This window comes from Lynx canadensis, chromosome A2, assembly GCF_007474595.2.
Source record: "Lynx canadensis isolate LIC74 chromosome A2, mLynCan4.pri.v2, whole genome shotgun sequence".
Lineage (NCBI taxonomy): Eukaryota > Metazoa > Chordata > Mammalia > Carnivora > Felidae > Lynx > Lynx canadensis.
This window is the reverse complement of record NC_044304.2, coordinates 48,300,775-48,321,190: the sequence shown is the minus strand read 5'-3', so window position 1 is coordinate 48,321,190 and position 20,416 is coordinate 48,300,775. Positions and strand designations below refer to the sequence as shown.

Below are 20,416 nucleotides of genomic sequence, written 5' to 3'. Positions count from 1 at the left end.
ATGGGATTAGAGCTCATCCTAATCCCGTAGGACCTCATCCTAACCTGATTACATTTAAAAGACCTTATTTCCCATGAGTAAGGTCACATTCACAGGTACAGGGATTAGGACTTTAACGTCTTCCATAGGAACACAGTTCAACCTACATCATCTTTATTATGCAATGCTTTTCAATGTTGTGATTTATATTTGTCTGTATTAAGAGCATAAATATTGTATTATATGTGTGGCCTCAGTATGCTGTTACAGTCCTTTTATTTTTAATCTTTCTGCTTTGGATTTATCACATACATACAGTACTGTTTTGCTTGTGCTTTGTAATACAGCCTGAGACTCTTTCCTTTCAATAAGTGTGTCCCATTTATATTATAATATATTATTTATATTCATTCCAGCATCATATTTTATGATATGTTTCCTCTTTTATTGCTTTTTCTGTGTTCTGTGTATTTCTTTGCTTTGTTGTGCGTGACTTGGGTAGCGTACTATGTTTTGGAAATTTTCTTTTCTCTTTTGGGTCATTTTAATGTTTTATTTTATATCTAAAACATTATTTTGTACACTTGATCTCCTATTTTGTAGACACTAGAAACAATGATGGATTGATATATCCAATTCCTTTTTTCCAACACCAGTTTAGTAGGTATTGCTATAATCATTAGTTCTTCTAATGCTTACTCTATGCCTTGAACTATACTCAAATACCAAGTGTTACCAGCTATAAACCCATTAGAGAAATGGACAATTTGGGTCTGTAACAAAGTGCTGTGTTTTAAAGCACATGTCAGTAATCGTATATGAGAGTATACACTGCTATACACAAATTAAATGATCAAAGCACAACTTTTCAACATTCAAAACAGAATAAACTTCCCAGCAAAAGCAGTACCTTGCTGACATTTTTAACCTTAGTATTCCTCTTCCTCTTCACTCTCTCTTTCAACAGAATCCACATCAACCTCTTCAGAATCCTTTGTCAATGGCAGCCATGTCTTCATGAGCCTCAAAAAACTCCTTCCTCCATGCTCTCAACCACATACCAATGAACAAAGGCACATTTAGCATACATCAGGCCAAATCTGTGGTCCAGGTGAGCCCAGGCCTCAGCAATGGCTATGGCTTTGCCCAGCATGCACACAGCTCACTCTCCAGACCTTTGGTCAGGTCTCTAAGTACCACAGTGGGAGGCTGTCATTTAATGCTGACTTTGAAGCCAGTGGAGCACAAGCCTACAAACTGGATGGTATGCATGGTCTTGATGGTGACAGTGGCAGCACTGACATCTCTGGGAACCACACTGCCATGGTACAACAGGCAGCAAGCCATGTATTTACCATGGCAAGAGTCAAATTTTGCCATCTGGTTGGCTGAGTCAAAGCATGTACTGGTAGGCTTTTCATGGTACAGAAAACTGTTCATGGTAGGCTTTCTCAGCAGAGATGACAGGAGCATATGTGGCCAGAGGGAATGGATATAGTGATAGGGTACCAGGGTGGTCTGGAATCCTGTCTGATCAGCATTCAGGGCTCCATCAAATCTGAGGGAAGCAGTGATGGAGAACACAATTTGACCTATCAACCTAATTCGGTTAGTATAGGTTAGGCATTCAATACTGAGGTTTCTATAACAGATGTCCTAGATGACCTTGTTGTCTACCATGAAGCCACAGAGTGCTTCAGGGTGGTGTGGGTAGTGAGGACAGAGTAATAGGGCTCAACAACAGCTGTGGAAATCTGGGGGTGGGGGAGCGCTGGGTAAATGGAGAACTCCAGCTTGGACTTCTTCTCAACAAAGAAAGATTCCATCAGCAAGGAGGTGAACCTTGAACCAGCGCCCCCTCTAAAGCTGTGGAAAACCAAGAAGCCCTGAAGACCTGTGCACTGGTCAGCTAGTTTCCAAATTCAGTCCCAGACAAGGTCAGTGATCTCCTCGCCAATGGTGTAGCACTCTTGGACACAGTTGCCGGCAGCATCTTCGTCACCTGTGATGAGCTGCTCAGGGTGGAAAAGCTGGCAGTAAGTGGCAGTGCAAACTTCATCAATAGCTGTGGGTTCCAGGTCTACAAACACTGCACTGAGCACATGATTGCTAGCACCTGTCTCACTGAATAAGGTGTTGAAGGAGTCATCTCCCCCAGTGGTCTTGTCAATTGGCAACTGACCCTTGGGCTGGATGCCATCCGTGTTCCAGGCAACAGAGCTCCCAGGAGGCGTTGCCAATCTGGTTGCTGCTTTGGAGCTGCCAAGCAGATGGTGGAAAGAAAAAGGAGAGGTGGTTGCTTCTTACAGCAAGACTCAGGTGGTCAATAGAAGAGAATCTGCTAAATGATACTTTTAAACTTCTGATTATAAAAGATGAAAAAATCAATATTCTTACATAACTGTCTAATTTCCGTCCGAACTTTTACCAGTCACGTTGTTTCTTTGTTGTCATTCTATTCACATTATATACTGAAACTGATTCAAAGGGTTATTCTTTACTTAGTTTTAAAGTTAATTTCATTTTTATGCTCACTTCTGGTTTTTTGTTTTCTTTTGTTTATTTTTGCTACATATCTCTATTCAGTTGATGTTCAGCTGAGGTTTAATCCTTTAACAGTCTTTTCAGGGTAGATTTATAGGAAATAAATTCTCATAGTACCTGCAAGTATCTACTCTTGCCTTTCTATTGAAACAATTTGTCTAGATATAACGTTTTGCTCAACTTTATTTCCTGGATGATTGTGCATTTATCCAAACACTGTTTTTTAATGATGTATATTGTTGGGAACTTTAAGGATAGCCTGATATTTTTCCCTTATAAATTATCTGACTTTTGCCAGAATGCTCAAAGAATTATATACTTATCTTTAAAAGTCATAACTTTACTAGGTTGTATTTCAATTTTAAACATACCTTAAACTCGTTTTTCTTTAGTCATCATGTGTTTTCCAATCTTTACTTCTAGATTGTGTTCTTAAATGGTATTTTAGAATATGTTTTCAGTTTCCACCTTGATAGGAGGTTTTTATTCAAGGATACAAAATGTATACTGACACTCCTTTATCTGTTTTTGGTATCTTTTTTTTTTCCTTATTAAATCCATTATCAGTTTCTACTCTATGTGTTTACTTTCTTTAGCGTGTCTTGTCTTCTATATTTGTATTGTGTTTTAAAAAGTCCCTGAAGTCTCATTAGTTTGATTTTGTTTTGCTTTCAGATAGTGTCTTAATTTCTGAGATAGTTTTATTTTTCACTTATTTCCTGAGCTCTGCCAACTCAGTTTTCATCTGTTTCTGTTGGGCATAATTATAATTTCTTCCTAGAAATCATCTATGCATCAACTTACTTTTAATCTAGGATTGTTTCTTTAAATTTTTCTGGGTTCATAGCAATAACTTTGGTTGCAATATTTTGCAACTCATGGGATTTTGCCATCCCAATGGCAACATTTTTCTGAAGTATGTTCTCTTTTTGCCTTTTGCTTTTCTAGATCCATTCCTCCTTTTCTCTAACCTCCCCCACAACCTACGCCTGCTCCTTATAATATCTTTATACAGATATTCCTTTTACAATATTGCTTACTTTTAATTAGATGAGTCTTAGTAGCAACCTGTGCATTTCAATCACTTGTTACAAAGTATTGCTATTTGGGCCCCTCTGTATCTTTTTAACTTTTGCTGCATTCTGCTCCAAGAGTGATCCTCTCCTGGCACCCCATCAGATACTTTCTTCCCATGGCACTCCTTCCTAACCATTTATGATTTTTGTGATTTGAAGTGTTCAGGTATCTATTAGTTTGTTTTTTGTTAGTGTCTTTTGTTTTCAGAGTTGTTCCAGATAAAAAAGAATAGAGGTATCCTCATTCTGCCACCCTATACATTATCTTATTGATGTTCTATGTCAAATGCCCAACACATATCACTGAGTACCTTCGCTGCTGATAGCAGAGCAGTAGGAAAAAAACAAAACCAACAAATGAACACAACTGACACATATCCCTTATCCCTGCCCCAATGAACTAAGAATAACTAATTAATACAAATAAATCAATCATTTAATTACATAGTGCCCTCTGCCCTGCATGTATTTCATTTGGCTTGCATAAAACATAATTTCAGTGGAGAAAGATTTGCAAACACACCCATGCAATGACTATTCTATCAAAAATACATTAATAACTTTCAAATTAATGTCCTTGAGTCTAATTTCACCCCCCCAATCCATCGTTGAAATAACAGCCAGAAATATATTATCATACCGTTTGTTTATCTGTGTAAAATACATTTAAAATAATTATCAAGGGGCGCCTGGATGGCGCAGTCAGTTAAGCGTCTGACTTCAGCCAGGTCATGATCTCGCAGTCTGTGAGTTCGAGCCCCGCGTCAGGCTCTGGGCTGACGGCTCAGAGCCTGGAGCCTGTTTCCGATTCTGTGTCTCCCTCTCTCTCTGCCCCTCCCCCGTTCATGCTCTGTCTCTCTCTGTCCCAAAAATAAATAAACGTTGAAAAAAAAAATAAAATAAAATAATTATCAAAACTGTGTTATTTCTTCCTGAGGAAGAATAATAAAATAGAAGTGGAGGAGTAAATAAATGTTTTTTTTTTTTTTAAAAAGAAATATATTCAAGCATCTTATATTTAAATGGTTGTAATATGTATCTTCTAGTTTTTTTTTCATACCACGTATTAATGGACTTTATTGATGTGTCACCTGTAAAAGCTCCAGGATACAAAACCCTAGTTTAGATTTCCCTATGATGACTTCACAAATGTTTGTTTGCCTATTATTTTAATTTTACTGCCAGTTAAAGGACTGGCTGGCATTCAGATTGTGAGTTGAACTACCTGGCCTCATCTAGAAATTTCCTTGTAGTTCCATGAACTCAGTTTTGCCATTGGCTTTCATGGGGATCAAGCCTGAACCAACCACCTGGGATGCAAGTAAATGTCTCTGGTAATTCAACCTTAGTAATGTCCCTCTGCTTTTTTCCTCTTAAAGAACACTGGAGGTGACTTTTGTTTGTTTGCTTTTATTTTTGAAACTAGTACAGCACTAGTGATTCTTAAAATTCAATTCCTTTTCTAATAAAATTAAAAAGAAGAAAAAAGCATGGAAGTTATTTTTGACAGAGAATAAAGCTATTTGGAAGTATGCCCTGGAGAGAAGATGATAGAAAATTTCCCCCACACTAAATCTGAAATTTTTACATAAATTAACTTCCGGCAATTTAATTTTTTTTTCCTGTTGACTTGCATTATCATCATGCTAGGCTAACAGGAGACTAATAATAATGGTGGTGGGGTTTATTTTTTTTATTTCATTTAAAATTTTTATTTATGTTATTTCATGTTTTTAAATAAGATTTTATTATTTTCAGTGCTAACAGTGTCTAATTATCATATTACATGCCATACAAACATTGTTTCATCCACTCTCACAATGAAAATAACCTCATTTTAGAGATTAAAAAAAGTCACAGCTTACAGGAAACAAATAACTTATTCAAAGCTGTATAGTTACAGTTAGTAATGGCAGAACCAAAGTTCAAATCCAGGTTTGTCAAATACCCAACCCCACACTCCCAACCTTTACCTTATACCACCTCTGTTCTAGTCCCAGACATTGTCACTCTGGAAACTGGGAAAGCGTATGAATGCTTGGGCCCCATTTCTAGCATTTCTGACTTGGCAGGATGGGGAGGGAGCCCATTTGTCTGTGACCTCCAGGTAATTCTCTTCTGTATCACTGCTTTAGGAAATAGCTTTATTGAACTAAACACTATAATTTAAAAAGTTTCATATTGTTTCTACACATGAGTTCATTTTTCAACTAAGTTTAAAATAGTCTTTAAAATATAAGACAAGACAAATTTTAAAAATCTCAAAAAAAATATTCCCTTTAACCTCACCACTCAAAGACAGCTATTTTTCATATTTTGATATGTTTTCTTCTTTTTAGGTATAAGTATATATTTTTTATTGTTTCTTTTATGCCATCTACAATAATGTTCTAGATAAGACATTTTTGATTTCTGTATTTAATGTTGTAGTATAAGTAGTTGTATGATAACTATGGTCCTTATAAAGCTTGCATCAGTCAGGGTTTTCTAGTTGTTAAGAAAACATGAATCCAATTGGAATTGGTTTTTATAAAAGTGAGAATATATTGGTTAATGTACTATACCACAGAAAGAACAGAGTGAAACTGATTCAGTGACAAAACACCATCAGATTTGCTGTCTTTGTTTTTTGTTATTTTCTCTTCCCCCTGAATTTTTCTCACACTGCTTCTTGCTATGTTTTGAATTTGCCTCTTAGACTTCCTATTCCCATGATTTCCATGTGGTCAGAACTACAGGCTCCCATCTTAAGAGCTCAATGCTCAAAACAGAAATTTCTTGTGCTTATTTTGATATGGAAACCTATTTTGGCCTTTGTCTTGGGTCAGGTGTACATCTCTTAGGCCAGCTGGCATAATCAGTAAAAGTAAAGTTTTATGATTCACGTAACTTGGTCCCGTGCCTACTTTTGAAGCTGGGAGATAATGTTCTACAACATAACCACAAAATGGAGGTCAACTTATTGTTTAACTTTTTCCACATGGAAAATATATATATGTTGCCAGAAATAAAATTGATAAACCAAAGTTTAAGGATTTGATATAGTTTTCTTAATTGCTTACGACAAATATTTTACTAATTTACATTGCTACAGTCACTGCTTAAAAGCACCATGTTTACCATATACATGGTAATTACATTAACAGCTTAATGTAAATCATCTGGGTATATGTATTACAAAAATAATTTCTAGTCATTAGGGCAGACAAAATATTTAAAAGACTATGTAGTTTAGTTATTAGATGATTCCCATGTGTATTTTGTTTATGGATTTTTACATACATGATTATTTTTCCTAAAATTTAAAAACTAAAGGTATATGAATTATTCATGAGTGACATTATTTCATCTAGCTTAAGCAAAGTTCAATTGTGTAGTAGAAAATTGTTTCTCAAATTTTAAGTATTTTGTGTTATTTATCTTGTAGTATGTTTTATGTTACAGTATGACTTTGTGTCATATGTGACAATGTATATATAACACAGACAAAGATGACTACACAAAAAAGAGATGAGTCTGCTAGAAAAAAAAAAGATATAAGAATATAAAGGCACTTGGTAAAATTCAAATAAATTAAAAATATCAACAGATGCTCACACTGTCAAAAACAAACAACAAAAATGTAATTTTTCTGTTCTGCCATAAATTTGTTAGGAGTCTGTGTTACCTAACTTACATATAGTGCTCATAGGAAATTATGTAATATACATATCTAACACATAGATCAATATCTGTATATTAATAACCAGTCAAAGTAACTAGGGCTGTGGGAAATTTGGGGGATATAGGAAAATTCAAGATAGACCTAGTGCAGTAAACAAAAGCAAATTAAAATATATGTGGAAATCGTGGTAGAGGAACAAAAGAACTGACTTCAAAAAAGCTTTCATTCTCCAAATGTTAGCAATGAAAAACATTAAGTATTTAATTATTATAATCAACTGAAAATCAATCAAAGCTGTATAAAGCTTCTATGATAATGCACAATAGAAAATAGTTTCAAATGTAACACACACAAGTTTCCAAGAATTTTCACACACACTTAAATTGCAACTAAATTACATGAGTTCTACACCCAGGTTGTTTTGGTCAAAACTTAAGTTGGCAGTTAAAGATGGCTTAGTTTCAAAATCATAGAATTCAAAATATAAATAAAGAAGTTATAAATGATGAAATAAAAGTGTACTGAAATACCACAGCAGTTGGTATTTCAAAAAAATTTTAATGTTTATTTTTCAGAGAGAGAGAGAGAGAGAGAGAGAGCGAGAGAACATGAACGGGGGAGGGGCAGAGAGAGAAGGGAAAAAAAAGAATCTGAAGGAGGCTCCAGGCTCTGAGCTGTCAGCACAGAGCCCAACACAGGCCTCGAACTCACAAACAGTGAGATCATGACCTGATTCGAAATCGGATGGTTAATCAACTGAGCCACTCAGGTACCCCAATAGCATTTCAGGTACCTAAAAACTCAAAGGTGTCATTCACAAATAAGTAATCTTAACATGAACATTAAAAATTGCTGAACAACCATCAATAGAAAAATACACAACAAAACACTAAAATCAACTGGGAAATAAGTTATTTATACAAATGTGTGTACACACACACATTGCTTCAGGATATTTCTTCAGCACTACTAATTCCTACAAACTTTTTAAAACAGACAGTTATTTAAAGATGGATAAGGGTCATACTGGATTACATCATCCACTGAAAATAGTCAAAGTGCCCAAATCCAGTGGGTGCACTGAACCTGACTACGAGAGGGTTGGGGGATGAGGAGCTCATACCGAAAGAACTGAAATAATAAATTATATATTAATACTCATCAAAATATTAAAATTATATTTGTAAGATTTAGTGAAAACTAAAAAGACTAAAAATCATAATGTTATGTCTAAAGGTTGTGTACACTTATAATTTCATGATTCAAGAAACATCTCTCAGCTTATAAAATCTTCTAATCTGGATAAAATTTAAGTAAAGCATCTTATTTGCCAATATATAACTTCCAAAAAATGGAATATCACTAAAATTAAAAATGAAACAATCCAGAAATCAGGAAATAGATTTTACAACTTATAAATAAAACTGAAACTTAGAAATTCCTGCCTATAAGGGGCACCTAGGTGTCTCAATATCTTGAGCGTCTGACTCTTGGACTGTTGATTTCAGCTCAAGTCATGATCTCATGGTCTTGAGATGGAGCCCCTGGTCGGGCCCCATGGGGCCCAACATGGAGATTTGCTTCTTAAGATTCTCTCTCTGCCCTTTCCCTCTGACCCTCCCTTGCTTGTGCATGCTCTCTTTCTGTCTCTCTCTCTCAAAAAACAAAAACAATGACAAAAAAATATTGTGGCCTACAAATTGTAATTGATAGAAAACTTTAAATTCTAGTGACTTTTACATTGTAACACTGTGGTCCTCTCTGGATTGTTACCACCAAACTCAAAGCATACAATGAATCAGCATCAAGTACCCATATTTATTTTGCATTCAGTAGGTCAAGGAAAATATTAATTTTTAATACCTTGACTCTCTCTTTTCAATAATGAGGGGGGAAAAAAAAACATTGTTCCTGAAGACCATCAGAAAGACTTCCCTTTAAAAAACTAATTTATTAGCCTTGTCAAAAGTAGTTTCAGCTGGAGGGCGCTGAAAAATAAAAGGGGAGAGATGAGCATACATAGCAGGTATAGAAAACATTTTCAAACAGTTTTATTACAAATCAAAACAAAGAAAAGGGGTAACAGTTGAAAGAAGTTTCAGGGTTTAAGATGGGATTTATTTTTAAATATGAGAGGTAGTTTTGTATGATTCTATGTTGATGGGAGTGAAAAAGGAATAAAGAATGAGAGTCTAAAGCTTTCTGTGAATAAGCACAATGGACTGGAACAATGTATTAATGTTGGCTGTACTTGGGGACAAAGCAAAATCCATTCATTATAACAGGAGGGGAGACAGGTTCAGGAGCAGATCTGGGAAAGGGATGGTGAGGAAGAAGTGGAAGAAGGGACAAAGAAGATGGAATAAAATGACTATTTCTCTATAAAAATGAGTCAGAGAAGGAGAAGGAAGATACAAAATTGTCCTCTGAGAGAGCAGGAGACCATCAGAAAAATGTTAGCTAAAGACCCAGTTGAGATCTGTGGGTAGAAATGTAAATGGCATCAATCAGCCAAGTCATTCGCTCCCTCAGATGTTTAGCAGCACAAGCAGAAATCTAGAAGCAGTGAGGGTTGAAATCTTGCTGAGTGAATACAACAGAGAAAGAGGGGTACAAGGGAACTGTGGGTGTGTACAAACAAATGTTTATCTGAAAGACCATGAAATCTGTACTGGAAAGGAAAGGGGCAAGAAAAGTATGAGAAGCAACTGATAAAACCTCTGATGAAACATTTTGCTGGTGGAGCAGGTACCGTAGACAGATTACTGCCCTTAACCACCACCACCAACAACAAAACAACAACAGAAAAACAAAAAAACAAAAAAGAACCAGCAATGGCTTTGAGAGGGTGGCACATGGTCCAGCCATCAGTTGGAGGCAAGTTGGATATTCATCCCACTTCTAGATCCTGTGCTGTGAAACATCAGGTGGACAAACAGGCTCCACTGTAGAGGACTATGGAGAAAGGAGAGAGACCCAGGGACAGCAGATTTCAGTTGGAGTAAATGTAACTGGCAAAACAGGCAAGTTTGTCAATGACAGATTGTGAGTGCCAATGGGCACAGGGGAAGGACCATGTGGCTATAGAGGTATGGAAGACTGGATCTGAAAACAGTATTAACAGCTTACAACTTACGAATTTACTCAAGGAAGTTGCATCAGGAATGGTGCATACTTCTCTTACACACATAAATTCCCCTTTATGCAACAAATGCAATGAGGAATAAACCTTTCCAGGCTTCTGGGAGAATTCTGGGTTCACAAACACTGTCAGTTTACAGTTTAAATAATGGTACCAAGGAACAGAGAAGAACCTGCCTAGTGGAGCCGCCTTAAATGGACTAATGTTGAATGTCATGACCACTTTATCTATGAACCCACAGAATGATTTTTAAAAAGTCCCAAATTCCCTCCCAGACACAAATGACTATTATGGTGAGCAAAATATGATTCTACTTAGGCAAAGAGAGATTCAGACCAGAGAGAGAGAGAGAGAGAGAGAGACAGAGAGAGAGAGAGAGAGAGAGAGAGAGACAGAGACAGAGAGACAGAGAGACAGAGAGAGAGACAGAGTTGGGGGCAGGGGGAGAAAGGATATGTGTGTGTGGTAAAGGAATCTCACAGAGGATGAAACAAGCATTACTTTGAGTAAACAACAAAGGTATAATGTAACAACCTTTTGGTATTCTCTTAGCCTTTGTTTCCTGCCTTTATTTTAAAGTTTTTGTTTAAATTCTAGTTAGTTAACATACAATGTAACACTGGTTTCAGGAGTAGAATTTAGTGATTCTTAACTTACATATAACCAGGTGCACCTCCCAACAAGTGCCCTCCTAATATACCATCGCCCATTTAGCCCGTCTCAAACCCAACTCCACTGCATCAACTGCAGTTTGTTCTCTAGTTAAGAGTCTCTCATGGTTTCCCTCCCTCTCTTTTTACCCCTTCCTCTATGTTCATCTGTTTTGTTTCTTAAATTCCACGTATAAGTGAAATCATATGGTATTTGTCTCTCTCTGGCTGACTTATTTCACTTAGCATAATATATTTTAGCTTCATCCACATCATTGTAAAAGGCAAGATTTCATTCTTTTTGATGGCTGAGCAATATTACATTGTGTGTGTGTGTGTGTATACATTTACATAAGTATATGGATATATACTTATCCATTCTTTATCCATTCATCAGTCGATGGACATTTGGGCTCTTTCCATAGTTTGGCTATTGTTGATAATTCTGCTATAAACATCTACATTTTGAATCTGTATTTTTGTATCCTTTGGGTAAATACTGAGTAATACAATTGCTGAGTCATAGGATAGTTCTATTTTTAGTTTTTCTGAGGAATCTCCATACTGTTTTCCAGAATGGCTACACCAGTTTGCATTCCCACCAAAAGTGCAAGGTTTCCCTTTCTCCACATCCTCGCTAACATCTGTTGTTTCTTGTAGTCTCAATTTTAGCCATTCAGACAGATGTGAGGTGGTATCTTATTATGGTTTTGATCTGTATTTCCCTGATGCTGAGCGATGCTGAGCATCTTTTCAAGTGTCTGTTAGCCATCTGGATGTCTTCTTTGGAAAAACGTCTATCCACAACTTCTGCCCATTTCTGCAATGGATTATTTATTATTCTGGGGGGGGGTGTTGAATTTTGTAAGTTCTGTATAGATTTTGGATACTAACCCTTTATCAGATATGCCATTTGCAAATATCTTCTCCCATTCCATCTGTTGCCTTTCGGTTTTGTTGATTGTTTCCTTAGTGATGCAGAAGCTTTTTATCTTGATGAAGTCCCGATAGTTCATTTTTGCTTTTGTTTCCCTTGCCTAAAGAGATGTGCTATTAAGATGTGCTACAGCCAAAGTCAACAAGGTTACTGCCTGTGCTCTCCTCTAGAATTTTAATGGACTCTTGTCTCACATTTAGGTATGTCATCCATTTTGAATTTACTTTTGTGTATGGTCCAAGAAAGTGGTCCAGTTTGGGGCAACTGGGTGGCTCAGTAGGTTAAGCATCTGACTTTGGCTCAGGTCATGATCTCACAGTTCCATGAATTCGAGCCCTGCGTTAGGCTCTGACAGCTCAGAGCTTGGAGTCTGCTTCAGATTCTGCGTGCTCCCCTTTGTCTCTGTGCCTCCCCTGCTCACACTCTGTGTGTGTCTCTCTCTCAAAAATAAACATTTAAAAAAAAGTGGTTCAGTTTTTCTTTGCATGTCAATGTCCAGTTTTCCCAACACCATTTTTTGAAGAGACTGTCTTTTTTTCCATTGGATATTCTTTCCTGCTTTGTTGAAGATTAGTTGACCATATAGTTGTGGGTCCATTTCTGGGTTTTCTATTCTGTTTCACTGATCTAAGTTGTCTGTTTTTGTGCCAGTAGCATATTGTCTTGATGCCTACAGCTTTGTAATATAGCTTTAAGTCTGAACCATGGTGTCTCCAGCTTTATTTTTCTTTTTCAAGATTGCTTTGGCTATTTGGGGTCTTTTGTCATTCCAAACAAATTTTAGGATCGTTTGCTCTGGCTCTATGAAAAATTCTTTGACAGGGATTGCAATAAAAGTGTAAACTGCTTTGGGTAGTACAAACATTTTAACAATATTTGGTCTTCCAATCCATGAGCATGAAATGTTTTTCAATTTCTTTGTGTCATCTTCAATTTCTCTCATCAGTATTCCATGGTTTTCAGAGTATAGATCTTTTACCTCTTTGGTTAGGTTTATTCCTAGCATCTTATGGTTTTTGGTGTAATTGTAAATGGGATCTATTCCTTGATTTCTCTTTCTGCTGCTTCATTACGGGTGTATAGAAAAGCAACAGATTTCTGTATGTTGATTTTGTATCCTGCAAGCCTGCTGAATTCATGTATCAGTTGTAGCAATTTTTTGGTGTAGTCTTTCAGGTTTTCTACATAGATATCATGTCATCTATGAATAGTTAAAGTTTGACCTTTTCCTTGTTGGTCTAGATGCCTTTTATTTCTCTTTGTAGTCTGACTGCTGAGGCTAAGACTTCTGGTACTGTATTAAGTAACAATGGTGGGATTGGACATCCTGGTCTGGTTCCTGACCTTAGAGGAAAAGCTCTCAGTTTTTCCCCATTGAGGATGATATTAGCTGTGGGTCTTTCACATATAGCCTTATGATGTTGAAGTATGTTCCATTTAGCCCTACTTTGTTGAGGGTTTTTATCAAGAATGTATGCTGTAATTTGCCAAATGCTTTTTCTGCATCTATTGACAGGATCATATGGTTCTTATCCTTTCTTTTATTAAAGTGGTATATCACATTGATTGTGAATATCCCCTATAGCCCAGGAATAAAACCCACTTGATAGTGGTGAATAATTCCTTTAAGGCACTGTTGGATTCAATTTGCCAGTATCTTGTTGAGAATTTTTGCACCCATGTTCATCAGGGATATTGGCCTGAAATTTTTTTTCAGTGGGGTCTTTTTCTGGTTTTGGAATCAAGGCAATGCTGGCCTCATAGAAGGAGTTTGAACATTTTCCTTTCATTTCTATTTTTGGAACAGTTTGAGAATAGGTATTAACTCTTCTTTAAATGTTTGGTAAAATTCCCCTGGGAAGCCATGTGGCCCTGGACTTTTGTTTGTTGGGAGATTTTTGATTATTGATTCAGGTTTTTTTCTGGTTATGGGTCTGTTAAAATTTTCAATTTCTTCCTGTTTCAGTTTTGGTAGTTTACATTTTTCTTGGAATTAATCTATTTCTTCCAGATAGCCCAGTTTGTTGGCATATAATTTTTCATAATATTCTCTTATAATTGTTAGTATTTCTGTGGTGTTGGTTGTGATCTCTCTTCTTTCATTCATGATTTTATTTATTTGGGTTCTTTCTCTTTTCTTTTTGATAAGTCTGGCTAGAAGTTTATCGATTTTGTTAATTCTTCCTCCTATCCATTGATCCGTTATACTGTTTTGCTTTTTCCATACCATTTATTTCTGCTCTAATATTTATTAATTCCCTTCTTCTGTTGCCTTTAGGCTTTATTTTCTGTTCCTTTTCTAGCTCCTCTAGGCGTAAGCTTAGGTTGTGTAGTTGAGACTTTTCTTGCTTCTTGATGTAGGCCTTTATTGATATATCTTCCCTGTTAGGACTGCTTTTTCTGCATCCCAAATGGCTTGGACTGTTGTGTTTTCATTTTCATTTGCTTCCATATATTTTTTTAATTTCTTCTTTAATTTCCTGGTTAACCCATTCATTCTTCAGGTTATGATGAGACCGATGTGCTGCCTACTACACTAAGGAAGCAGGTAACCCATTCATTCTTTAGTAGAATGTTCTTCAACCTCCATGTATTTGTGGTCTTTCCAAATTTCTTCTTGTGGTTGACTTCAAGTTTCATAGCATCGTGCTATGAAAATATGCATGGTATGATCTCAATCCTTTTGTACTTGTCAAGGCCCAATTTGTGACCCAGTATGTGATCTATTCTGGAGAAAGTTCCATGTATACTCAAAAATAATACATATTTTAAACCAAGAATTGAACTCATTCTGATAGAATCATCCTTGTTTTTTGGAAAGTGTACAGTATGCTTCTAATGCTAAAAAAATTACAGATTCTTTCTGCCAAAATTTATAATAAGTAAATAAAAGTTGCCCCTAATTCTACCAATCTGTCTACCACACTACTATAATTTTAAGGTGAACTCTTTAATCTCTTTTTATATGTATATAAAAGTGATGTTTTCATTGACATCATATCTGTACATAATGTTAATAGTTTTCCATATTTTACTTTGTTGTTTTATTTTATTTTTTTAACGTTTATTTATTTTTGAGACAGAGAGAGACAGAGCATGAACGGGGGAGGGTCAGAGAGAGAGTGGACACAGAATTTGAAACAGGCTCCAGGCTCTGAGCGGTCAGCACAGAGCCCGATGCGGGGCTCAAACTCACAGACCATGAGATCATGACCTGAGCCGAAGTCGGAGGCTTAACCGACTGAGCCACCCAGGTGCCCCATGTTGTTTTATTTTTTAACGTCAGTTTGTGCAAATTTTCCCATGTCACTTCTTGTCATCAAACTCATAATTTTTAAGGACTGTGGAGCTTACTATAGAAAATCCATATTTATCAATTTCTTATTAATGGATACTTTGTTTCTCATGTTTTTGCTACTATAAAAAAGAAATATACTTAATACATCATTGAATGTCTGATTATTCCCTTGAGTTAAATTCCTAGAAATGAGATTCTGAGGTCATTCTGAACTCAAAGGGTTCATTCTGAACATGACTATATCTCCTCTTGATTTATCTATTTTTAAAGCCTGTCATTGTTTTTAAAGCAGGTGACTCTTAGGGCTCCTGAGACTAGCTAAGAGCAAAACCTTCAGTGGAAATTATTTTCACTAGGACCTTAAAATAGACCTATAAATATATCTGTTAAATTTATAAGTAGTCTTATTTCAGCAGCTGCTCAACTTTGGAACAGCCATGATCTGGTTCAGGGTAGTTCAGAGGCCAATGAAAGAACTGTTAAAAATTAATTCAGATAAAAATAGAATCTCATGGGGTGTGTGGGTGGCTCAGTCTGTTAGGTGCATGACTCTGATTTTGCTTCAGGTCATGATCTCGTGGTTAGAGTTCAAGCCCTGCTTCAGTCTCTACACTGACAGTGTGGAGCCTGCTTGGGATTCTTTCTCTCTCTTTTACTCTCTCAAAAACAGAAAAAAAAAAAACTTTAAAAATAGAGTCTCTATTGTACATAAGGAACATGACCCCAGATAATATGAAAACATTATGACCTTTGGTACCTACAATTTTTTTTTATAGCAATGGTTTTGCTTTTAGGACACAAATAAGATGTTCCAATTCACTGTTCAAGTAACCATTTACCTGGTGTCACATAAACTGTCCCCAATTTCAAAAGGAAATTAATAATAAATTTCAATTTGAGGCAAGTCAAAATTACATATACATTATGGAGCTAATTTCAAAACAATGACACAAAATTAAAATGAAATAGCTTCTAAAATTTGAGAGCCTTTGGACACAGTAAATCTTAGTTATGGGAGAAAGTGAAACATCTGATGATAAGATCCAGTCTGATAAGATGCAATAAAAACATGAAGCATGATACATAAGGTCAGAAGGATCAATATAAAATGTGGAATGAACACACAAATTGCATAGTCCTAGTCACCCAAAGTATTTGGAAGTGACAGGGGAATTAAATACCAAGTAAAGTGGAATATTAAATGAGGTTGAACACACCATACATCATTCCTAAATCTATCTAGGTATTCCTAAAATGTGTGCCACTTTTTCCCTGGAAATAACTAAGATCTAAGCCAAGGTTAAATAAAAACTAAAGTGAGAACATGGATATGATGAAATTTAAATGATGGCATTGTGTATATTTGAGGGGAAAGAGATGACAAGATGGGGTGATTGGCAGCAGTAAAACAGGGTTTAGAGAACAACAGATATTTATTCTTATAAAACACAGTCTGACTTACTGGCTTACTCTTACACCTAACCTTGAAATTATTATGGCAAAACCCAGAGGAATTCAAATTGCCAAAAAACTACTGACAATGAATCACATAGCAGCATGACATTTATCCCACAAAGACCTCTGACTTACTCACATAACTCTTTAACAAGCACAAAGGCACTTTTTAAAAATTTTTTGAAACATACTCCCTTGGTAGTAAAAAGTGCCTTGGAAAGAAGAATACCTTTGCAGTTTGTCATGGCTGGATTTCAGCTCTGTCTTTGCTACTTGCTGGTTGGTAAGCTGGAACAATTTACAGACTCCCCTGTGCCTCAGTTTCCTTATCTGTAAAATGGAGATAAGTCTTCTGAATGTTAACCAAGCTAAAATATAAGCATAATGTCTGTTAACTTCCCCCAAACTGTTAATTTCTCTTTTTTCCTGCCACACTTTAACCTCTAGAAGCTGCAAAAATATGAACTGATTTTAATTTAACTGTTGTCTTTAATTTGAGGATAAAATCAGTTTCTGAGATGAAATGTAAAGGGAGGGGGAGGTGATGAGAAACATGGATTAATGGTACAGACTATAGTTTACATGGTGCTTTTCAGGCCCATCTCAAAATCTCATGAACAGTTAGAAACCGTAATATTATACCATCTTCTATACACAAAACCTGAGGCTGTAGGTGACAATGACTTTGAGACTAATGTTCTCCTTCTCATACTAATACTGTCTTACATGCTCTGTTATGAATGAGGGTAATGTTTAAAAATTGTTTAATTTTTCTTACACTTTTACAGTACCTGGTTTTCATCTTATTGCCAGAATTTCTAGGTATCTATCTGTCTGATAGAATTTACTATAGAAGAAATGCCAAAAGGAGACACTATCGCTGACAGTCAAAATTCAGTAGGACAACAGCCTTGAAAAATGTTACCGTCCTCATAACAGATCTGCTACATTATTTTCTGTCTTTTCATTTCACGTGACTGACCTAGTCAGACTCACTGCAAAATTCACCCACTGTGTAGAGACCAAGACCTTCCAAATTGCTTGACTACAGAAGGTACCATCCTCACTGTATTCATTGTGTAGAGATCAAGACCTCTTAGTTGCTGAACTACAAAAGGTATCATCCTCACAGTAGTCAATGGTTTTCTCCAAAGAATGCCATTACATAGAAAACATAAAATGCAAGGAGATACTTCTATCCCACATAAAGTCAGATGGATTTAGACCAGAGTCAAGAAGATGGACGGGAAATGTAGGGAAAACAACTTCTGCTGTCCACTTAGGTGATGCAAAGGAGAAGGTCAGGGCAGAGTTGTTCATGAAGGGAATAGATCAGGTGTCCCAGATGGGAAAATGCATCTGATAGTTCAGGAAATCATGAATGATAGGAATGATTGCCCTATTAATCTGGAAGGGGACTGCCTTGTACAGTGCTCCCACAACCATGTGGAGGACAGGCACATAAAAAAAAGAAGGCTGTAGAGAGTTAGGTTCCCGGATGGCCCTCAGATCTGATATGGCAAAGGTATATCTAGAGCAGGTGAACAGGTGGGATGTTGAGCAGATTAGGGGTTCTGTTCCCAGGACTGCAGACCAACTGGGATTGACAGTTAGACAATCAGGGCATGGATAGCACCAGCAAGAGCTCACATGTTTCTGAGGTAGGCAGAAAGTATCACAGGGCCCTGTCTATACCCAGAGAAAGGATGATGGCTATAGTCCTAAATGCCAACAGGGCTGACAGTTCCAAAATGGACAAAGGACATTACGCTGGAGGCCAGGGCAACAGAACAGTGGCAAGAGGAAGCATAAGCAATCCCTCTCCTGTACCCAGACATCTTCTTTAGGAAGGAAGCAGGGATATTTGGGGTAGAGCAGTCTTTGAGACAGAGTAAGGGATTATGTTCAAATAATCTAAACAATTTCCAAATACCTTGAATAAATTTGTATTAATAACTTGTAGATCAGGTTGGAGGAGGCAAATACAAATAGTTACAGAACACAGACAAAAGTTGCATTTTTCTCTCCATAGCTAAGATGAATAAGAATTATCTGAGAAATGCTACTACCCATGAGCTGTGCACTGTTTACATCTGCATGTCTCCTAGAATTTACAAAACACCTCCAAATACATTGACTTTAGAATCAGATTATCAAGCTAGAAAATGTGGATTTTGCCAAGAGGTCTGAGGCTACATAAAACAAGAGAGGCAGGAAAGAAAGATAAATGGGGGAGGTTAGTTATAATAATCTTGAAATGAAAGAATAAGACTGAGATCTTGCTCTGCCACATATGGGAACACACTATAAAGCTGCAACAATTACATCAGTACAGTGCTGAAGTAGACATGAGATATCAGGACAACAGAGTAGAGTCTGGAATAGACATACATATATATATGAATTTCCACATATATACAAATTCTTATATGAAAATATAGAATTCCAAATCAGTAAGTGGAGGATGAACCATTCAGTAGTAGGAGTATCTATAAGAGGTTATCATCTTGTGTGGAAAAAAATGTTAGATGACTACCTGGCATCCCCCTCCCCCACAGACACACCTTCCAAATGGAATTTATGACAGAAAATACATTTTAAAATACTGAAAAAAGGGATGCCTGGGTGGCTCAGTCGGTTGAGATCCAACTTCAGCTCAGGTCATGATCTCACACTCCGTGAGTTCGAGCCCCGCGTCGGGCTCTGTGCTGACAGCTCAGAGCCTGGAGCCCGCTTCCAATTCCGTGTCTCCCTCTGTCTCTGCCCCTCCCCCACTCATGCTCTGTCTCTTTCTGCCTCAAAAATAAATAAAAACAGTAAAAAAAAATTTTTTTTAAATACTGAAAAAAATACATATATACAAACACACACACACATACACATATTATTTGGAGAAAGCATACTTCCTCAAGAATAAAATAAAAGCCACAAGCTATAAAAGAATTAAATAATTTTCATTTTAATTGAACAATTAATATTCAATTTAATTAAAACATAATTTTTAAGAAACAAAAATTAAATTCCTATATGGCAAATGACACTATAAATAACTTTAAACTCACAGATGAATCAGAAAATTATTTACAAATATAAAGACTGATGTACTCAGATAAAAACTATTAGATAGAGTATTATTAGTGTAATTTGTTGTAGGACAATTTGGTTATAATAGTTAACATTTTAATTGAGGATACATAAACTGCCCCATTCACTTACACCAAGACAATACTTTGAGAAAGAAGGGACGATGTTAGGGAGGGAGGTATTTGTGAGAAACTAGGGATTTACACTCAAAAGAGACTTTTTTTCCTAAATGCACTGAATTACATGCTGATTTAAATATTTCTTACTGTTAGCCATCTGGATGTCTTCTTTGGAAAACTATCTCTTCAAGTCTTCTGCCCATTTATTCCTTAGATTATTGGTTTTTGGGTGTTGAGTTTGGTAAGTTGTTTATAGATTTTGGATACTAACCCTTTATCTGATATGTCATTTGCAAATATCTTCTCCCATTCCATTGGTTGCCTTTTGGTTTTGTTGATCCAAATGGCTAAGAGATACATGAAAAGATGCTCAATATCACTCATCATCAGGGAAATACAAATCAAAACCACAATGAGATACCACCTCACAACTGTCAGAATGGCTAAAATTAACAACTCAGGAAACAA

The 20,416-nt window shown here is 36.3% G+C and overlaps 1 pseudogene; it reads right to left on the bottom strand.

Annotated features, from left to right (window-relative positions):
- Positions 1-1,229: 1,229 nt before the first annotated feature.
- Positions 1,230-20,416, bottom strand: part of LOC115501306 — a 92,434-nt pseudogene continuing 73,247 nt past the window's right edge.